This window comes from Vombatus ursinus, unplaced genomic scaffold, assembly GCF_900497805.2.
Source record: "Vombatus ursinus unplaced genomic scaffold, bare-nosed wombat genome assembly UNPS02014861.1, whole genome shotgun sequence".
Classification (NCBI taxonomy): domain Eukaryota; kingdom Metazoa; phylum Chordata; class Mammalia; order Diprotodontia; family Vombatidae; genus Vombatus; species Vombatus ursinus.
Window position 1 is genome coordinate 79,076 of NW_020954639.1, and position 23,626 is coordinate 102,701.

Here is a 23,626-nt window from a genome sequence, read left to right on the forward strand (position 1 = left end):
TCTGTGTTTTCATTGCCTAAGATTTGCCTACAGCACTGAGAGATTAAGTAATAACTAAATGTGTAAAGAGCCCATTCATTCACTTAATATTTATTGAACCAATTCTAATGTGCAACTACTGGTTGGGGAAATAGCTACGTGTAGTGCGAAACACACTCTGCTTGGAGCCGGAAGATCTGGGTTGTTTTTGTTTTAGTGACTGCTATGTACTTAATGAACCCTGACTTTGGGCAAGCTACTTCCTCCCGATAAGCTTCAAGTACTTCATCAGTTAAATAGAATACATAAATGTTTGCCTTGCTTACTTTGTGAGGTTAATATAAATGGTCTATTACACAGTGCTTACTCTCTTCCCCCACCAAAAGATTGTTCTTATTTCCATTACGGTAATCTTTTTGCAACAATCTGGTCAGGTTAGTTGTGGTGTAATTTATTCAGGACAGTAATAGAAAGAATGTATATTTGGAGTCAGGAACCCTGGCTCTGACTTTTATTATAGTCTACACTTACTAACTGGATGATTATGGGATAATCATTTCATCTTTATGAGGGCCAGGTTCCTTCTCTGTAAAATGGGAAAAGTAATCACCTATTTCTTAGGATGGTTGAGAGTAAAGTGCTTTGTAAATGTTTATAGTGCAATATAAACGTTAGCAGATAATGATGACAAAGGAACTGTTTAAGTACTACTTCTGTCCTTGTTGATCTTGGGCAAATATAACGTTTCTGGGTCTCAGTTTTCTTCCTTTGGAAAATGAGAGGATGGGTGAGATGAAATTCTAGATCATGGGTGGGGAACGTGTGGCCTCCAGAGGGCAGGTTCCCCACCCCTGTTCTAGATCACTGCTCTAAAATGGTGGCCAGGCCCTCCATTGGTTTTGAGTATGATCTCTAGGGAGTATGCCGAATAACCCTCACTCCCTTTCCAAACAATTTAAGGGGAGGGAATGATTCTTATCCCAGCCTCCCTTGGTAACCAATCACTGAGTGGTCTCCAAAGCAACTTTACCATCTCTTTAGTCCATTTTCCTCTAATACTTCTCCACCCCTTACTATATCTGGCTTCTTATGGCTCTGCAAGCGCCCTACTTCTCTTATGCTACGGGTTTAAGTTATCCAGGCACTCATACCAGTAGTTTTTCAGGCAGTATTCAATTTGCTCCCCTAGCATATCCGTCATTTACCTCCTAGATCCCTTCTGGATAGATTCAGTTACAGTGTAGGCTACATGTGTGGGTGCACTAACAGGTGAGTAAGAGTCCTGGTCATGCTGTCCCTAAAATATATATTTACTTATAACACTATTTTTAGGGAGAGCAAAAAAGATTTTGTACCATCAGTAAATAATATATTATTTTCAAAGTGTAGTTTTTATTTTATCTCATCCTTTTAAGATTTTTATGTAAGTTTTATAATTTACATAATTATTGCAGTACTATATACATTCATATATATAATATATGCATATATATATGTAATTTATAAATAAGTAAAAATTTGGAGGAAGTGTGCCCAATAACTTTTTTACTAATGAAATGATTTATGGGAAAAATTTGGGAACCAGTGATCTAGAAGAGATAAGCAGCAGTTAGGTACAGTAAAAAAAAAATAATTGGTTTGCTGTCAGAGGATCTGAGTTTAAATCTTGCCTCTTATACATTACCTGTGTGTTCTTGGGCAAGTGACTTAACCATTCTGAGCCTGTTTCCTCCTCTATAAAATGAGAGGGTTGGGTTAGATATCACCTTTGGTAACATCCATTTCTTTATCTGTGATCCTTAAGGTCCTTTCAGCTCTATAACTTACTCTGCTCGGTAAGCTTCAGTGGTTCCCTATTGCCTACCAAAAAAAGTTCATGCTCTTTAGCCCTGCATTCCAACTTCTTAATAACTTGAGGCCACTTTTTCCAGACTTTGTCTAGACACAGCTTTGGACTGATTGCCTGTGAGGTACCTTCTCCTTCCATTGCTCAACTTATGTGCCTGAAATGACTTTCTTTACCTCACCCTGCATTTTGTTGAAATTCTACCTGACTTTTAAGACTCAGTTTAGATAAATTGCTCTTATTACCTGTACCCCTTGCACTAGGCAGTAATGCTTTTTTCCTCCCTTGAACTTCACTTGACATTTGGTTTGTTTCTGTCATATAATTAGCATGTACGATTTTGTTTCAGTACCTTGTATGTATATGTCTCCATCCTGTTCCCACAGATTGAAACTCCCATGAATGAGTCAGAAACTCTGCTTCATCTAAACATTTTATTTTGCTTAGTGCCTACCACATAATAGGTGCTTTAAATGTTGAATTCGAAATGTCAGTGTTATTAATGCCACATGGCTGATCTAGACAGTAAGCAATATAGACAAGGACTTTAGAGGCCGAAGGTGTTATTTTTATTTGTTTTCCATTAAGTTCACTGTTTATAATGACTTGGAGGTAATGTAATGGTCTTTGGAGAAAGATTTACAAGCTTTAGTAACTTGAAAACAAACAATGTTTATTTGAATAAAAAAAAATTAAACTAGACTCATGCTTACTGGGATCTTGACCTCTGGCATTGAGTAACTGAATACCATTAAAGGAATGCTAATTATCTTTTGAAAATGTAGCTTTCAGTTTTTTTAATTATTCTGGATTATAGGTTGTGTCATCACCTTTGAGAATAAAGAGTGTGACTTCATTTTCTAGTTTTGCAACTGACTTACCTCAGCCTCTCCTCTGTTAAATATTAGTCACTTGCATCTCAGATGAGAGGATTAATATAACATAAAGTGATTTAGGTATTAATTTGGAGTAAAAGTTTTAAATTTATATTACATAAAACAATTGTAATTATGCTAGTGAAGCTCTCTAGATGAACTGTTTTATTAACTATAGGTTTGTGTACTTTACCACGGAGGCAAAACAAAAAAACAGGTTTTTCTTCTGTGTTGTTCTTGCTTCTGAAATTTAAAAAAATAAAGATGCTGAATTGCAGATAATCAGTTCACCTTTTCCTGAAGATTAAATAGGTAATAAATGTCTGAAGATGGATTTAGAGCTAGAAGGAGCCTTAGAGATAATCTTTTTCAAAATACTCATTTTGTATTTGAGGAAATTGAAGGCCAGTAAAGGAAAATGACTTTTCCAAGGTGATGTAAACAGCAGTTCCGGGATCTTAACCTGTGTTTTAGGGGAATTTTTGGATTGTGAAAATTTTCCAATAAAATGCACTTCTTTTTTTAAATAAAAGGAGCTTTTCCTTGATGTGACAGTCGCCCTAAAACCCTGAATGACATGCCGATAAATGTCTAAAGCTAGAGTTTGATCTTGGATCTTCCTGTTTCCTGTTTCCATGCACAGCATCCACTATTCCACTAGCTGCCTCTGTAGATCTAGCACCATGCTTTCCTTGTACAGAGTAGGAACTTAGTATTTGATTTATAAATGCTGTGAATATAAATTAAACATTATCTCAGTTTCCTTTTTCAGAATGGTTGGTTGCCTTTAAAACCCTGACACGTTCAAAATAGTGTTATAGATTTAGTGTTTGGAAGCATTATCCATTGTGGATTGGGGAAGAATGGGAGGGGGGAGACATAAGTTAGGGGATTTTGCAGTTATTCTAATTGCATCTCCAATTACCTTTCAGACATTTTGAACCGAGTGTCCAGTAAATATCTTAAACTCAGTATGTCCAAAATAGAACTTATTCTTTACCTGTAAATTCCCCCTCCTCCCCCTTCCCTATTACTATGAAGGTCAACACTGTCCTCCCAGTCCCTAGTATTCTCAACCTTGGAATCATTCCTCACTGTCTTTCAGATCCCCATCTCCACTCCAAGCTGTTGCCAAGGCCTGCCAGTTTTGCCTTTTCAGCATCTCTCAAATACACCACCTTTCCTCTGACATTGCTACCACTCTAGTACAGATCTCGTTACCTCACACCTAGATTTTTTAAATAGCCTGGTGTCCTCAAGGCTTTCCACTTCTCCCCTCTTCTAATGAGGGAAACAACATGTAAATACCTATGAACTGACAAAATATGTATATGTTCAGGATAAATTGGGAATAATTTCAGAGGGAAGGCACTAAATTAAGGAAGTGAAACTTTAAGGAAGCTAGGGGACTCAACAAGTATACATTACAAGGGCAAAAAATTTTAGGCGTAGGAGACAGTGCAAATGCATGGAATGCAGAGACGGAGCGTCTCATACTGGGAGTAGCAAGATCAGTGTCATTGACTAGCAGACGAGAGTAAAGTGTAAGAAAAGTAGGAAGAGGTCAGAATATGAAGAACTTTAAAAGCTGGAGGATTTTTCTGTTTGATCCTGGAGGTAATAGGGAGTCACAGGAATTTTTTGAATGGGGATTGAGAGTGACATGGTTAGACTTATGCTTTAGGAAGATCATTTTGATATCATAGTGGAGTATAAACTGGAGTGGTGAGAGACTTAAGTCAAAGTTTCCATGGGAGGCTAAGAAAAAAGTCTAATTAAAAAAAACTGGATAATATCAATAATTTCTATTTTCAGATTTCTTTTTTATCTTGCAAATCTATGTAAATGTATCTGTTGAGCAGATATTAAAATGATAGGGTTATAGAATTTAGGAGAAAGGAAGGGAATAATAAGCATTTAATTTAGAGCTAGAAGAGACCTTAGAGATTTTACTTTTCAAGAAAACACTTATTTTACAGTTGAGGAAACTGAGGTCTAGAGAAGGACTTTTTCAAGGCAATATAAGTTGTAATTCTGGGATCTTAGCCTGTATTTTAGGGAACTTTTTTGATTAGGAAATTGTCCAATAAAGTACCCTTTTTTAAAAAAGGAAGATTTATTCCTTGATACAATAATGGTTTCCCCAAAAACAGTGAATTAAAAATTAGATTCAGGTCCAAAACTAGTTTGTTAGTTTGTCTTTGAAAGGTTTTTTTTTTTTTTTTAATTGTTGTTTTCCTTTTAACTAGGCAAGTGGCTTGTGGAGTCTAGGAGGATTTGGTTTGAGAATCTTTTTTCTGTTTTGCAAGTTTTCAAATAATTATTTTTTTATACTTTAATTATATATGGTATATTATATATGGTATTCTCACAGTTTTTTGGTAGGGATTCATGTTTACTTTTTTTTTTTGTTAAAAGGCTGCTCAAAGTTTATTAGTTTCTGTTGAGTACAAAGTAAACAAGTTAATGAGGCTGCTGGAAAGCCTTATAGGTGATTCAGATAATAAAAAAAAACAAACAAAAGCAGTGTGGTTTCTTTTGCTCTTTTTTTGATGTTTTGCTTTTGTCTTCCTTTTAAAAAGAAAGCCACACACATATACACAACACAACTACTTCTATACTTAAGTAGCCTCTCTATTCTAAGGGAATAGGTAGGAGAGGGAAGGGGTGGGGAGAGGAGGAGGGGAGGAAATGGGCTTGGCTGACATGCTGCTCCCTCCTGGCCTCCTGAGCCAGGTCAAGGGATGGTGCCATCAGTTCCTGAGTGCTTTGGGGACTCCAATACAGTTGTCATGAATGAATGACTTGACTTCCTGAAGAAGAAGCTTGCCCACCAGTGGCCTGGGTCTGATTTGGGGGGATCACTTCCCCAGAACACTCAACACTTCCACAGGAGCTGTTGCTGGAAGTGGAACCCAGACGCCTTCGGTAGCAGTCATGGCTTGCTACGAGTGAACCGCTCGATGGGAATGCTGCCATGGTGCTTGTTCTTTTTTTTTTTTGTTCTTTTTTTTTTTTATTAATTTATTTTGATTTATCAGTGATCACTTCCATATGCTTTTGAGTTTAAAATTTTTCTCCCCAAGGTGGTGCACAATTTGATATAGGCTATACATTTACATTCATATTAAACAGATTTTCACATTAGTGATGTTGTAAGTAAAAATTAAAACCAATAGGAGGAACCAGAAAGAGGAAACAAAACTCAACAGAAGAGAAGAAAAAAAATAGCAATTGAGAAGAAAAAAAAACGGCAGTTCAGCTTCCATAGTTCTTTCTTTGGATGTGGATAGCATTTTCCATCATGAGGTCTTTGGAGATGTCTTAGATCCTTGTATTTCTGGGAAGGGTTAAGTTTATCAATATTAATCATCCCACAATGTGGCTGTTATTGTGTACAACGTTTTCTTGGTTCTGCTCACTTCACTCAGCATCAGACCAGACGATTCTTTCCAGGTTTTTCTGAAGTCAGCTTGTTCATCATTTCTTATAACACAATAGTATTCCATCACATTCATATATCACAACTTGCTCAGCCATTCCCCAATTGATGGGCATCCTCTCAATTTCCAATTCTTGGCCACCACAAAAAGAGCTGCTATGAATATTTTTGTACATGTGGGTCCTTTTCCCATTTGTATGATCTCTTTGGGATATAGCCCTAGAAGTGCTATTGCTGGGTCAAAGGGTATGCACATATTTATAGCCATTTGGGCATAGTTCATGGTGCTTGTTTTTGTTGTGGTGATGTAAACCTTAGTGGCCGCTCCCAAGCAGCCCTTGTCAGGCAGTGGACTGCGGCTGACCATCACGGGTGACCTGGCATGGGGGAGGGGGCGCTAGGCCACAGAGCCCCTTTGTAAAGGAGATCACGGGAGGATACTCCACGGCAACGAAAATGCCAGAGTTCTTCGGATTTTCTTATGTTTACTTTTTAATCTTTGTAATAGCCATCTGAAAGTAGTCACTCGCAAAGCATTTTCAGATACTATTATATGTAATAATGAGTATCTGAGGATTTTAGAAGTATAGCTGTTAGGGACATTACAGCTGATCTAACCATTGATTTTCACCACCCCCATCCCCATCTTTTACTGATGAGGAAATTGAGAGATTAGTAGTTTACTTAGGGGCTTGGAGATAAAGTCAACATTTGAACCCAGATCCCATAACTTCATATCTATTGCTCTTTCTAATAAACTTCTCATTATTTAAGTAAAATGGAAATTAAATGGAAATTACTCAGTTCATTTCAATAAATGTTTAAATGCATACTGTGTGTAAGCATTGTGCTGGGCCCCAGGATGCGTAGACAGATTGTTACAGTTCTACTAATGAAGGAGCTTACATTCTCCTTGGGGGATGCATTACAAGACTAGTAAATAAAAAGTAATTTTAGTAATTTAAAGAGTACTAACAAATAAATAAAATAATATATTAATATAAAATATAAATATTTTTAAATTTATATATAAAATATAAATATTTTTAAATTTATATATAAAAATAGAAAAAATTTATATATTTTTTATTTTATATATTTTATATAACATATAACATATAAAATATAAATATATAAAAATTATATAAAATATATAAAATACACAGTATAAAATATAGTTATAAAATATAAATATCAATATAAAAATAAAAAATAAAATATTTTATATATTTATATATTTATAAAAAATATAAAAAAATAAACAAATAAATAAAAGTAATTTTAGTAATTTAAAGAGTACTAACAACTAGAAATAGCAGGAATGGTTTTGAAAAGTTAGTACCTAAACTGAGATTTAAAGGTGGAGATTTTAAGCCAGGCTGATGAGGAGGAAATGCATTCTATGCAAAAAGGACAGTCTGTAAGAAGGCATTAAAGATGGATAATAGAATGCAGAGCCCAGGTAACAGCTAGTTGGCCAGTTTGGCCGGAACTTAAGAGTATGTTTTTGGTAGGGGGAAGGAGTGTATAAAATGTGGGGGCCAGTTTGTGGAATGCTCTAATTGTCAGACAAAAGTTTGTATTTCATCCTAAAGGCTTGTGAAGCTTTTTGCATAGAGGAAGGACATGGACAGGCCTGTGTTTTAGAAATATTAACTTGACAACAATATGAAAGTAGTATTAGAACAAGGGAGACACTCAAAGTAGGGAGGGCAAGTAGACGATTACAGCAGTACAGGTAAGAGGTTTGAACTTGAGATAGGATAGTAGATGTGTGAATGGAAAGACAAGGATGGCTGTGAGAAATGTGGGAGCAGAATTGTCAAGACTTGGCGACTGACTGGATATGAGGGGAGGTAAAGGAAAGGGAAGATTGGCTCTGAAGTTGCAAACCAGTGTAACTCAAAGGATGCTGACAGTTTAAATAGAAATAAATAAGTTTGGAGGAAGAGTATTTTGGGGGGAAAATATGAGTTTTAGATGTGTTTACTTTGAAGTGCCTATGGGACTCTTAAGATGTCAAATAGGAAATTGGTAATATGGGAATGTAGTTCATTAAAGACGCTAGGGCTCAATAGCTATATGTCTGTATTTATATGTGTATATTTATATGTGTGTGTGTATAGACACATATATGGACAAGTATGAGAAACCCATGAAAGATGCTAAATCACCAAGAGGGAGAGTGTAGAGAAGAGAAAAAAGCCTTGAACACACCTTTGGGAAATGCCTGTATTTACTGAGTGGGAGATGGATGTTAAAGTAGTAAAGAAGCCTGAAAGAAAATTATTTTGACAGCAGGAGAATGAAAGTCAGAGCACTGTCACAGAAACCCAGGAAGGAGAAAGGTTGACAGTTGTGGAAGCTGCAGAGAAGTCAAACAGAATAAAGACTGAGAAAATTTCATTTGGCAGTAGAGGTCCTTGGTAACCTTGGAAAGAATAGTTTCAGTGAAGTGGTGAGATCCAAAGGCAGATTGCAAGGTCAGGAAATGGAGATAATGTGTATAGAAAATCCTTCCTAGGAGTTCTGGGGTGAAAGGAAGAAGGGGTATTTGATGAACTTTGAGACATTCCATATCCCTTCTTTATGCCTTTGTCTGGTATGCTGTTTCTCTTTACCTTTGCCTCTCGAAATTCCAGAGGGTCCTTTAAGGTTTATCTCTGAAGCAACCTCCCATATGAGGATTTTCCATATCCCCCCTCCCCCCCAGTTGTTAGTGCCCCCTCTGCATTATTTCATATTTAATTTGTACATATTTTGTATCTGTTATGTATTTGTCATTTTACTTTAATAGAATTTAAGCTCCTCAGGGACTGGGACTTTTTCGTGTTTGTGTTTTGAACCCCAAGCACTAAACCCAGTGCCTTTACATAATAAGTGTTTGTTACTGGTTGTTAGTTGGGGATAAAAAAAGTGGGAATGATTGAGGGGGCTAGCCTTTGGAAGAGACAGGAGGGGATAAGATCAAGAGTACCAGTAATGACTTTGGTCTTGGCAAAGAAAAGGGCCTTTTTTTATTCTTTCTTTCTTTCTTTCTCTTTTTTTTCAAAAATTTCTAAAATTTTGAACTTAAATACTAAAATACACAAGGGGAACTAAAAATACTAAAACTTATATACAAAATAAGAAAAAAAGCATTGCCATGTGCCTGGAGGTGTTTACTCTTTATAGGGACTAATTCTCAGATCTTTTGATTGTCCCAGGAGGACTACTGTTCTGCTCCAACTCTTGTTTGTTTTTACTGGTCTATATTCACCATGAGGTGCTATTTTGTCGTGTTTATGGGGGAAATCTGGAGAGCTTGGAATTTTCTGACCTACTCTGCCATCTTCCCAGAATCCTGTCCCAGAAGGGCCTTCTTTTCACCAGGTGCTGAAGCAAAAGATGAGAAAATAGAGGACATGATGTAGAAATGTTTTTGGTGTGTGGAGTAGGAAAAAATGGATGCCGATGCTGTATGGCTTCTGTTTTCTCAGTGAAGTAGGATTTCTCTTGAGAGGAAGGGGTTAGGGGGTGAATTGGGAGCCTTAAAGAGAGAATATAAGGCTTGGAAAGTGTGATAGTCAACCAGGGAAGAGTAAAAGAATTTCTAGATAGCAATGAGTGCCCAATTTAGTTGGAATTTAACTTTGTGAAGTCATCCCTTGATACTTAACAGAACTGTAGTGATGAGTGGGTCTGTATTGTTATTATCTCTCGTGACTTGGTTTTAGAAATTTGCCAGTCTTTTTTGGCAGAAGAGGAAGGTTGGGAGCATGATGCTTAATTATGAGTTGTAATCTTGGACTTCCTCTAATTGTGTGATTTTTAAAAAAGGTTAAAGGTTGAATTAATCTCCTTTTATAATTTAGAATGTAATTTTGAATAACTCAGATTTATGAAATAAAGTTCTATACTTGTTTGTGGTATGAACATGGGCTCTGTAATGCTTGTACTAACCGATCAAATATACTAGATTTAGAGCTTCTGTTTTTCACAGAAGAATCAGACAATAAAGTAGCACAATAATTAGCCAATCAGGAGGACTTCTGATACTCAGGGCTTCTTGACATACCAGTGATCTTTTTTGAAGTAGACTTTGGCTGAACTCAGAGATGCCTGCAATTGCTGAAACCTGTCTTGACCATCTCAGAGAGAAAAGCAAAAATCTTGGTTCCTGACTTATTTTAAAAGCAGCAAACATTCTGCTTTCTGATTTATTATATTTACAGATATTTTCTAAACCATTCCCCCACCTCCACCCCACCTGACTTATGTATAAAAATCTCACACCTTCTAGTTCTCCTTTGAGCAGATGGGAACGTCGTCTACACTGTTCTCTAGCTTGCATGCTGCTTCTTCTTAGGCAATAAATGCAGTTATAATCCTTGAAAACTGTGATCAGACCCTAGATCATTCCAGGTCCCCCTCTTGGACCTGTGGTTTCTTCTGTTTTAGCAGTTACAGGAGTTTTTATTTTAACAGTAGAAAACAGAAAATTTGTTGGATGGTCTTCAGTTTTCCATTATTGTTTATAGCACATTTGACTAAAATAATTTTCTTTAAATTACATTGATTCATACAGCTCTTTTATTTTTAGGTTAGTGACTTTTAAAATTTAGTAACTTTCTTTTCCCTACTTATAGTTTAGGCCAGAGGTTCACAAATTTATTTGGCCTATGATCCCCTTTAAAAAAAAAGTTACTCAGTGTCCCCCTGGAAATCTTTAACCCTTTAATGGTTTTTAAAAAAATTTTGCATCATTTCAAAAATATTTTTTTAAAAAATGAAGCATCTTAAATTTAATAAGTTTTTGTAAATTTGTGGTTTTTTCTGCATTGAAATTTTTAATATTGCATCATGTAACCATATAGTATATCGTAAACAAGTCATTACATACACATATTCCTGCTGTTGCATGCTGTATTTCCTGACAATCTGCCTGCCCATACTTGCTTGTTAAGACCTGTAGGCAGACTTGACCACTGATCTGTTATAACTTGTATTTTGTATATTTATTTAGAAAAAAAAAATGTAATCGCTACGACTTTAACTCTGTTACACAACAGATGAAACCTGTACAAATAGTTTTTCAAAATTTTCTTCTCTTCTTTCCTTGTGCTTCCATTGCGCCCTTATTTTTATTCAAGGCCTCCCAATTGCACAGGTGTTGTGTCTCTCCCCCCCACACCCTCCATTGTTCCAGCCCCCTCAGGGGGTGGTGTATCCTACTTTGGGAATCTCTGTGGTTTAACCTTTGTTTTTCTTTATTTTAAGTGTGTGATTTGACCTTAAGATTGTTTTACAACCTTACTATTGTATTAAATTCAAGTTTTGGCCTTACCTTGTCTGGAACCCAGCCTCCATGGCACTTTCTGACCATTTCTATATCATGCTGTCTCCACTGGGGCCATCCTTTTCTTCTTCCCTCCTGTTGGAACTTTGGGCTTTGTCCGTGGGTGAGGTTTGGCCTTATTTTTATCTGGACTAGGCATTTGCACACAATGCCACAGCCATTCTGGCCCTCCTCCTTTTCCTGTACTTCTTTACATGTTGTCGTTCCCAATTAAAATGTAACCTCCTTTAGGTTAGTGACTGTCTTATTTGTCTGCATTTTATCCTCCAGCACTTAAAAATATTTTGGGCATAGAGTACTTAATAAAGATTCATCTGTCTTTTTATCTCTATCTCTAAAATCTAATTCATTTCCTCTCCTCCTTTGTTCCTTTCCTGCCCTTCTCCTTTCATCATTTCCATTTTCCTTTTTTAAAAGAAATGTCATATGTATAAAAAAAATTTTGAAAATTACCTTGACAAAATGCACAAAGCATTTCTTTTAACATTTGGTAAGCAATTAGGGCATTTACTATAATTTGTAGCCACTTTTTTTATGGTTGTTTTGCTTGTTTTTTCTCCTCTCTTCTATTAATTTGATCTTTTTTTCTGTACTTGCATATGATTTAACTGCTTATATGTCTTAAAGTTAAAATTAACCATGCAGGAATAGGTAAAATTTGTTTCACTGTGTGTATTAACATTTTTTCCATTGGCGAATCTCATTAATGTTTTCCTGAAGACAATAGCTTTAATATTTTGGAGATTTGAATTGTTTATTGTATATGTCTTATTTGAAATGAAATTTCAATTGGATATCACAACATGGAGGGAAAATAAACTGGAGATAAATGAAAATTGGGATAAAAATCATGGAACAGAAAATCAGAGTATTACCGTTTTGTGCTCAAAGGGATCTTTGAACTTTTCCATTCCAACTCTCATTTTATAGATGAGGAAATAGGTCTAGAGAAAGGTAAACGACATTCAGAATCCCATAGGTAAGAAGTAGCAAAGTTGAGATTTGAAACCAGATCTTTTGACTCCAAATATTTTCACTGTATATAAAAATTATTCATTGTATTTTTTGGTGTAATTTTTTTTAAAATGCCTTGATTGTGTATACCATGCATGTTATTGGTACATTTATGAAGCTGTAAATAGTGAACACAAATAAAAAATTTGATACTCTTTGGTACTTGTATTATATGTTTATTATTATCAGAGGTTCTTCTTGTGCTTCGAAATTACTTGATTCTGTATTTTCTGGCTTCAGTTAATTTGGTGTCCTGAAGACAAAATCAAAGAGTTCTGCAGCCTGCCTTTGGCAGAAAGAAGTTTGAGTGTTATTTTTCATCTAGGTTGTTAGAGCTAATTGTTAATATAGATATAGTTGAGTAAAGTAATTAGAGTTTTATATAACAAAGAATTTTTGTGTGGGCTTTGAATTTGGTAGTCTGTAGCCTTGGTAGATCTTAATCAGAGAAATAAAACAAAAAGATGGATTTTTAACCTTGCACACATACCTGTTAACAACCAAAATTTAAAAGCAAATCTACTAAACACAGACTTAATGAATCAGGGCTTCATTCTATGAAGAATAGTTATTGCTAGGTTAAATAGTATTTATATTACTTACTATCAGGTGTCAGTATATTATAGCAAGAAATAGGAGACCCTGTTGTGAAACATGTCACATGGAAATTCAAACATACCTTACAGAACTATGAGCATGTTATTGTTTAATTATAAGTACTGATAAATTTCTGAAGGCAAAATATCTTATTTAAAACGATCTTCTTCTTGATAATGATGTTAACTGTCTTTCTTGATTTGGATTTTAGTCAGTGTTTGGATTTGAATGCCCTGGACAGTGGTACTGTGTTTTTCTGTTATTGTTGGGGAATTGTTTTGCATGCGTACATTTTTTGAGTAATTGAATTTTATCCCTTTGAGAATTGGCATTTTTACTTGAACCTCTTTGCGTGGAATTTTTATTTCTTCCCTTGTTAAACATAGTGTGTGAAATTTTGCTTTTTCCCTTGTTGAGTCAGAATCATAAAAATGAACATAGGATCATAAATTTAAAGCTGGAAGGGAGCCAGACTAATTTCATCTAATCTGTGTCCCTTATCTCAAGGTAAGGAAAGTGAGGCCCAGAGATAAGTTATATGCTCAACCTAAGTCACTTATGTAGTAAACTGGTAGAGCTGAGATTTGAACCAATATCCACTTACTCTAAAAGTAGTGATCTTTTGAATTACACCATTTTGCCTTATTTCTATGCTGTTATTATAGAGATGTCTTGAAAGAAAGTGTGTAGGGCATTTGTATACCAAATGCAAAATGGCTCTAAACTGTTAGGCTTTTATAATAATTTCTTTTTATAGTTTAACTGTTTATTGTGCTCACTTACTGTCTAGCTGTCATGAATTTTAGTCAATGTCTGTTATCTACTGTATCTTGGGAAGAGTTTTTAAAATGAGCAATCTTACTACACAGAAATCTAAGTTGAACTTCAGGTGCGCTTTCATGTTCTTATTATCGAGTATTGGCAAGTATGAGCTTTTCTTGCCAGTCTGGGTCTACTATGCTACACTAATATCATAAGTCATTCCTACACTTTCAAATGGATCTTCATAGTTGTACAGGGCTCTTTTTATTCATCTCAGAAAGACTTCATCTCTTTAAAACCACTGTTTCAAACCCTTACCTTTCCTTAAGCTCTCATGTATGCTTATGTCTGCTAATTTGCTTAAGCTAGTTTTCCTCATCTGTAAAATAATTTCAATAAAAAACATAGCCAAAAACCCCGGAAATTCTCTGTTGGCCTCTGCCTCTGCTTCTTAACTGAAAAAAATTGGTGTCACTCAATATGAGCATCATCTCTTTCCTTCATAGGATTTAATGACCCTAGAGATGATCTAATCTAATTACCTTATCTTACTGATAATGTGACTGAGGCCCAGCGACATTAAATGATTTGCCTGTGTCACAGATGGCAAATAACAGGATCAGCCTTTGAGCCCAGATTATGGCACTTCAAAACTAGTGTTATTTCTACTCTATTACGTTTCTTCAATTCTTTTAAACTTCATCCTATTCTCCTTCTTGTCTGTCATAGAGGATAAGGTGGTCTTCCTTCCTGCTAAAGTGAATTTGTACTCTTGTACAAATCCACTTGTTTCTGCTATCATCTCTACTCTCTCACTAATATTAAGTCTCTGTCTTTATGCTAACTTTTCTACTGCTTACATGGCTTACATGGCTTACAATGCCCATGGCTTCCCTATTCTCAAAAAACCCTTAACTTGATTAGTCTGTCCTATTAGCTGTTGACTGATGTCTCTCTCTTCCTTTTCATCGCTAAACTCCTTGACAAGGCTGTTTATAATTATTTACTGTATTCCTCTAACTCGCTTCTTAATTCTCTACAGTGTGGCTTCCAATCATTCACCTGAAACTATTCTCTCCAAAGTTACCAATGATCTCTTAGCACATTTAATGGCTTTTCCCCAATCCTGATCCTTTTTGACCTCTCTGCAGCCTTGGACACTGCCAGTCACCCCTTTTTCCTTTTTGCTGTCTCCTCTTTTGGTTTTTGTGACATTGTTTTCTCCTTCTACCTCTGTGGATGGTCCTCAGCCTCCTTTCCTGGATCTTCATCCAGATCATGCCTACCAACTGTATTCCCCAAAATTCTGTCCTGGGCCCCTTTCCTTGCAATTGATATTCCTTAAGTGGAGGTCTGAACATGTTGTAACACACACACACACACACACACACACACACACACACACACAGAGACTCACTCACAGTCCTCACTGATTCAGTAGATTCCATTGACTCCCTATTTCCTCTAGGAGCAAACAGAAAATTCTTTTGTGCTTTTAAAAGCCCACCTTATCCTAGCTCCTTCTTTCCTTTGCTGTCTTCTGACACCTTACTGCTCTCTATGTACTCCACTAGCCAGTGACGTCGGCTTCTTTGCTATTCCTTGAACAAGACCCTCCGACTTTCAATTTCATGCATTTTTATTGGTCATCCCTTTGTTCTTCCCCATCTTTACCTCCTGGGTTCCTCCAATTCTCCACCAAAATCCCACCTTCCATGGGATTAAAAGGAATGGGATTTTGGTGCCTTTCCTTGTAGGTTATCTCCAGTTTATTCTGTATAATATCTTGTTTGTACACTATTATTCACATGTTGCTTCTTCCATTAAATCCTGAGCTCGTTAAGAGAGGGGACTGTTTTTTGCCTTTTTTTGTATTCCTAGCATTTTGCATAGTGCCTGGCTCATAGTAGGCTGCTATCTTCTTATCTCTTCTGAGACTTACTTTATTGCTCATCCCCAATCAGTCTTTCATCTTCAATCCATCTACCTCTCTAATGGTTTCTATCCCTTTGTTATAACATTATCCGTCTTTCTTGTGCTGAAAACAAAACAAAAAGAAAAACACTGATTTTGTTTCGTCCCATTATTCCCCTTTTGTTGTTCAGTTGTGTCCAACTCTCAAGGTACTGGAGTAGTTTGCCATTTCCTTCTCCAGATGATTTTACAGATGAAGAAGCTGAGGCAAATTGAGTAAGTGGCTTGCCCAGGGTCACACGGCTACAGAGTGTCTGAGTCATGTTTGAACTCAGTCCTTATTGATTGCATGCCCAGTGCTTTATCAAAATACCGCCCCCACATAGCTGCACCATTATCCACTAGCAGTCATCCAAATTTTCTCTTACCTTCACTCCTTCACAAACTTTTAGAAGTGGTAGTCTACTCTAGCTTCTTCTACTCCATCACCACTCCCATTTATTCAATTCCTTGACCAAGGTTTGTTATTTTCAAGGTCACCAGTGACCTCCCAATTGCCAAATCCATCGCTTTCTTTTAATCCTCATTCTTTTTGGCCATTTTGTTACAGTTTTTACCACCCACTTCTTGTTTTTCTTTTCTTTTTTTTCCTTGGCTTTTGTTATAGTGTTCTGTTTTGGCCTTCTATCTACAAGTATTAGACTTTCCTTGTTTTCTTAGCTTGTCCTTCCTACTCTTAAAATATGGGCATTCCTAGGACTCTGCCTTGGGTCCTCCTGTCTTTTACTCTGTAGGCTTTTTTGTGTTAGTCTCCTCTCTTCCAGTGTCTTAAATGATTACAGCTTTTCAGATATTTTTCAGATTTTCTTATTTACTCTTAGCTTCTCCACCAAAATCTAGTACAGCATTTTTAACTGAATATTAACATTTACTGTTACCTTAAACTTACCATCTTCCCTAAACCTGTCTCAATCTCTTTTAATGGCACTACTGCATTCTCAGTTACTTAGATTTGAAATCTTGGAGCCTTTCTCTCACCCCCACATCTAACTAGACAGTTCTGTTGCAGCGTTATCTCCTGCAGCCTTCCTGTGCTTTGTACTTGATGCTACTACCTTAATTTGGACTCTCATTTCCTTTAACCTCCATTATTATATATAGTAGAAGCTTTTAAAAAATAAATTATATTGATGCCTTTTTTATATCACCGTAATTCCCCTCTCTGTCCTTCTCCCTTTCCAGAAAGCCATCCCTTCCTACAAATAGTATTTTTAAGACAAAAAAAGAGAAAAAGATAAAACAAATTGAACATAACTGATTAGTACATCACATGAAATTATGTGCAATGTGTAACACATGTGGACCTACCACTTCTTTGAAGGAGGTAGGAGGTGATTTCTGGTATTTCTCCTTTCAAGCCATGTTTGTTCTTTATAATTTGCAACATTAACCTTTTTGTGGTTCTTTCTGTTAATATTTTTGTAATCATTGTGAATATTATTTTCTTGACTTTTTACTCTCCGAATCAGTTCATGTAGATCTATGTTTTCTCTTTATGTGTCACATTTGTCATTTCTTATAGCACAGTAGTATTCCATTACATTCCTATACTATAGTTTGGGTAGCTATTCATTCTCCAATCAATGGATATCTGCTTTGTTTTCAGTTCTTTGCTATCATACAGAGTGCTTCTGTAAACATCCTTCCATAGTAGGTGTTTAATAAATGTTTACTGATTGGTGTATATGAGACTTGATTCTTATCCATGACCTTTTTGGGGTATAAGCCTCTAAGACTGGGTCTAAGGGTATGGATAGTTTAGTCATGTAATTTGCATAACAATTTACTATTGTACTTATCTTTTCTCAACTCCTCAAACATTGCCGATTCCCATTTTTGTCATTTTTTGCCAATTTGCAAGGTGTGAGGTAAAACCGCCAGTTCTAGTTACCCTCTCTGTTTCCTGTTGTCAGAGTGATTTTCCTCATGCACAGGGTCAACTATGGCCTTTTGCTTCTCTTTCAGATAATCTTTCACTTTGGTATACTTGTGTTTCAGATCTGTTCTCTTTTTGATGTTTTTGTTTAACCTTTTCCAATTACATTTCTGTCTCTCACTTTCCCTTTGATAGTGTCGATAGACTGTAAAAAACCTCAGCCTCCTCCCACATTGAGGAATTTACTTTTCATCTTTCTCAGTTCATGTCCTAGGGAGTGAAGCGTGCTTCAGTCCCCTTTATTTCATGCCTAATGCAACTAATTACATTAGCCTTTGCCCCATTTCTTTCCCTGTTTCTCATTCTTTCCTTCTCTGTCTGGGCTGAATCTCTCACTGTTTGCAGAGTTGAAGGAAGGTGAACTGAGTTTTCTAGTGTCTGCTGCTTTGTAGTTCCCTAGGGTCTGCCTCAGACAGAAGGAAGGCCAGTTCCCCCAGCTTCTGATTTCTCCCCGTCTTCCTTACGTGGCTGGGCACAGTCAGTATTTGCTACTTCTTGCAGCTGCGTGAGGGACTGGCAAAGCCTGGGTATGCTGTCAAAGTCTTTGAAGCTGCCAGAATCCCTTTATGGATCTCAAGCACTAGCTGTTGGGTTAGCTGGTGAGCCTTGCTGAGACTGGGGGAGGGGTACTGAGTAAGCATCTTTTGAATGAGTGTTTTCCATATCGAATTCCTAAAACTTTCCTTTATTTGGGTTCTCACTTGTCCTTTAGATCCAGCTGTAATTGCTCTCCGTGTGGTGAATAGTACCTCTTTGGTGGGTTGTGAGACTTAAGCCAGGGAAAATTCCTGGTTCATCAGCTTGTCTCATGGATCCTTAGTCTCACTAGTGCCCAGGTGTTTTAAACTCTGTTTGCCATGATAAATGAGTGGGTAAAGGCCTTTGAAGTAGTCTCTCATCCTCAAGCACTTTCCCAGTCTGTTCTTAGCTAATGATCAATCAAAATCTAACATTCAGATTTATTAAGATGATCAGGTATAAGAGCCTTCTTATTACTCCCCCATCACCCCCATCCATTTAGAAAAATAATTTTGGTAATCTGTTTGGCAAATGTAGAAAAACATTTAAAATTTAAATCTTAGAAAAATTTTGTGTGAGATGAGCAGCTTTTTAATCAGGGAAAAAGACATCTAGTCAGAATTTATTTGGTATAATCCATATTAAATAAGGGTTATTACAATTTTTAAAAGCTTTATGTAGTACTTTATAATGCACTTTACACAAATTATTTCCACCGATTCTAGCAACAATCTTGTGAGGTAGTTAGTTCTAGTAGTATTATTCTCATTTTGCAGATGAGGAAACCAGTAACTTACTTATCCAAAGTTACAGTTTCCAAATCCATTATGCATTTAAACTCAGGCCAGGCCTTCTGATCCTTATTCCCTGTCAGTTTTTTGTTATGCAACACTGCTTCTCTTAATGAATTACTCCTGTAGTATAATTTCAATGAAAAGTTTGTCATTCAGTGAGCATTTATTAAGTATTTGCTGTGTGCTAGGCACTGAGGGTACAAAAAACCGGCAAAAATCCTGATCCTCAAGGAACTCAAATTCTAATGGAAAGCTTATAAAAAAGTTTGTGCGTACTTGATAAATACTGACTAAATGGGAGGAAGTAATTCCAGAAGAAAAGCACTAGCAGTGAGAGGGGGCAGGGAGGGGATAGAAGAATGAGAAAGGCCTTCAGTCCAAGGTGAGATTTGAGCTGAGTCTTAAAGGAAACCTGGAGGCAGAGATGAGGAAAGGAAGCATTCTAGGTATGGCAGACAGCCAAGTGCAAAGGAATGGAGGGAGCTGGGAGATTATGTATCATATGGAAAGTGTTGCTGGGTCATAGAGTATGTGGGAACAGGGGAAGTAAAATATAAAGAAACTAGAAAGATAGGAAGGGGCAAAGTTTTGAAATTCTTTAAGTAACAAATAGAGAATTTCATACTAGAAGTTTTATGAAGTTGCTGGAGTTAATTGAGAGACTAGGGGGATGACACTGAATGACATGGTCAAAACTGCATTGTAGGAACATCATTTTGGCAGCTAAGTAGAGGACAGAGATGTGTAGCTTCTGTAAAAGCGACAAGTTTTACAAGAGATTGGAAATGTGGAGTGAGTATGAGAGATGAGTTGAGAATGACTAAGGTCATGAGCCTGGGTGATTTATAGCATGGCATGGTACCTTTGATTGTAAGAGGGAAGTTTGGAAGAGGATAGATTTTTTTGGGAAAGGTAATGAATTCTGTTTTGAACGTATTGAGTTAGAGATGCATTGGAATGTCAAAGAAGCAGTTGGTGATGTGAGACTGAGACTCAGAAGAGAGATTAAGACCAGGTATACAGATCTGGGATAATCTGTGAGGAGATTATAATTAAATCCATAAGAGCTGAGGAGATCAGAGATCATTATGAAGGTAGAAGAAGGCTAATGGCAGTCCCTTGGGAGGGACACCTACGGTTTGTAGGCTGCAGGTAGATGAACAGACAGTTAAGGAATGGTCAGCTGAGGAATGATCAGATAGAACTAAGAGATTAGTGATTTGAGAACCTAAGAGTATCCAGAAGTAAAAAGATATCAGTGTTCTTTAATATCTGTGACTGTGAATATACTAAATGTGGCAAAACCACCCATTTAGAAAATTCAGGTTCAAAAGTATATCTTACTTTTTTTCTTAAATTTTATTTTAAAAAATATTAGTTTTATTTCATATCATCTTTATTTCTGAATATAGGATGCCCTTCTTTTGCTCAGCAAGTCACCCCTTGTAACAAGTTTTTGTTTAAAAGGGGGGGAGAGGGAAGCAGGGAAGCACAACTGACCAGCCCTCAGCCATGTCTGACCGTATGTGCAGTATTTCAAACCCATTGTTCCTTACCTCTACAAAGAGGGAGGTGAGTGCATTTTTCCCAATTCCTTTTTGGGGCCAAGCTTAGTCATTAAAATGACACAGTATTCAGTTTCTTTTTTGTTCCTGTGTTAAGGGTTATAAAGTCTGTGGTTTAACGTACTGAAGCCTACTAAGGCAATTAACCTCTCTGTTCCTCTCAGGCAACTTTTTAAAGCTGTACTTAAGTTAAAGATGAATTGATAATCTGAATCTGTGAAAGAAGTTTTCTAAATCTGGAATTCCCCATGCTGATAACATCACAGATGCATACCTAAGGAAAAAAAGGAGCGGGTTTAAAAACTTCTTGTGCTGTTGTCTTTAATAATGTAGAAGCTTTTAAAACAAGTAGAAATGTATTTTAAGTATTGGTGATGAAAACAAGTTAATACTCTCTTTACCAAATTTTCTCAGTTTAGTTTGATGTATATAGGATATCTGATTTGAGTCATCTTGTAATATGGGAGACGAAGCAAGGGAAAATGATATTTTACTTCATGATATTTGAAGTATTTCAGTTGTAGACATTTTAAAGGTATAATTTCAAACAGAATTGCCTATAAGTTGTAACCTTATCAGGTAATGGTAATCTACATAGTTTTCTGTGGAAACATTCTTTTTCAAAGGGCTGGGGTGAAGCCATTCTTAGAAATATATTGTATAATTATTTTATAGTTGAAGTCAGTTGTATAGTGTATATGCTTTAATAGAGTCTAAAACTGGTTTAGATATGTGATTGCTGTAAAAAATATCCACATATTTTTATATTAAAAGAATATTCTTCCTGGATTTTAGTGTGCTTTAGAAAGTAGTCATAGAAACCTGGCACATTTAAATAAAAACAGACCTTCCAAGGAGGCTAGTTTTGGCCTTTAAAATATAGAATTTGACAGATAATAAACAACAGAGATTGAAACCATTCAGTGTTTACTTGGAAATTTTATAGTCAAAGTGTAGGGGTTGGGATTTCAGTTAAGATTTTTGTTTTCTAGTATGCAGTTAAACTACATTATTTGGTTTAGTAATGGACTTCTTCATGTTACAAACTCTGTTGAAAAGTAAAAATTTAGTAAAACTACTTTTTTTGTGTTTCTGCTTGTTTATGACTAGATGAAATAAAATGATGCATGTGTATCAAGTGATCTGTGCACTTTAAAGTGCTATATAAATGTCAATTTGCTGTTATTTTATTATATACCGAATAATTGTTGTGACTGATTTCTTTTCCCCCAGTGCAAGTCGCTCATTTTATAGACAAAATAATGAGACAGTGATTATAAAAATATAATATTAAATATTATATTATTATATTAATATTAAATATAAAAATAAAAATGTAATATAAAATATTTGTTTGTAATATTTCTGTAATTAGTGATTTTATAATCTTTTAATTAATTAATTAATTTCAGTTAAAACTAAAGTATGGGGAAAAGATTCAAATATAAAAACCATAAATGCATGATACATTGTATTATAGAGTTCCCTACGTATTTGAAACCTCAATAGTGTGGTCATAGGCCCTTTTTGGATGTCAGTAAAGGCTACCATTTGTTAGAGAAATGTTTTTACAGAGCTTGGTAAAACTACATTTTTTAATAAGGCCTTGAGAAAATTTAGAAACCTCTAGATATTTAATTACTTTCAATGTATCTTCTTAAAGAATTGGGAATTTGGGGCAGCCAGGTGGTACAGTGGATAGAGCACCGGCCCTGGACTCAGGAGGACCTGAGTTCATATCCAGCCTCAGACACCCCAAAAAAACACACACACACCACTCACTAGCTGTGTGACCCAGGGCAAGTCATTTAACCCCATTGCCTAGGCCCCCTGCCAAAAAAAAGAATTGAGAGTTCAATGTAGCTGTATAGAATTACAACTAAGAATTTTATCTAGAAAGCTGACTCCATTATGACTATATTGAAGTACCACTGAAACTCTCCTGGCCCATTTGGAATAGTGGGTTGTGTGACATCATATTCCTATAACTACTTAAATATTCTTCTGTTTTGCGAGCCTTTTCGAGTTTGTACTTAGTAGGTAGAGAGCTATGGTGGTGTATGTATGAATGAATTTCACCTCAGTGCTGTGGAGATAGTGGGAGTTAGGAAGGAATTGGCGGTAGGAGGGAGGAATCTCCTCTTGTGGAAACTTAAAACAGTGTTCTTAAATAAATATTGTTACTATGACTCAGTGGTATGCTGCAGATGAGTTTGGATGATTTTGGTTATGTCTTTAAAAAATATTTTGTTGATGCTTTTAAAAAGTATCACTGTATTTTCCCAGTGAATCCCCCTGTCCCTGCCATGCCCAGTAGAACCTATCCTTACAATAAAGAAAGAGAATTAAGCAAAATAAATCTCCACTTTGCCACATCATACTACTTCCCTAATTATGAACTGATACAACTCTGCCGAAAGGCTTTTTGTTGTTGTTTGTTCTAGACTCATGCTGAAATTTTTAGTCAGTTCTCTCAAAACACATCAGATCATTACATTGGATCAGAGTTTGGGGATCTTTCAGGATCGTTTTCCTTTGTGATCATCATGTAAATTATTTTTCTGGTTCTGCTTACTTTGCTCTGCATACAAGGCTTCTCATGTTTTTTAGAATTCTTCATTTTCTTCATGGCTATAATAACCTATGACAGTTATCTCTACCACAATTTGTTTAGCTATTCTCTTGCTGATGGCAATCTACTTTTCTTCCAATTCTTTATTACAAAAATGTTGGTGGAAATTTAATACTTTATCATCAAGATTACTTTTACTTCTTTTTATTCTCTTCCTCTTTGACTCCTTTATTCTTGTCTCCCAGTTCTTTGGAACAGGTATTTCAGTAGTAGGGCCTATGACAAGTATAGGTTCCCATCACCTCTTCCTTATATTATGGCAATAGCTTTTTAATTGGGTTGTCTTTCTCAGGTCTTTCCCTGCTTCAATTCATCCTCCATTCAGCTACCAAAGTAATTTTCCTTGTCACTCT

The 23,626-nt window shown here is 36.1% G+C and overlaps 1 protein-coding gene across 4 annotated transcripts in view; it reads left to right on the forward strand.

The window, feature by feature from the left end:
* WDR37 (WD repeat domain 37) overlaps positions 1–23,626 on the forward strand; it is a 125,401-nt gene that overhangs the window by 17,799 nt on the left and 83,976 nt on the right. The window lies entirely within an intron of this gene.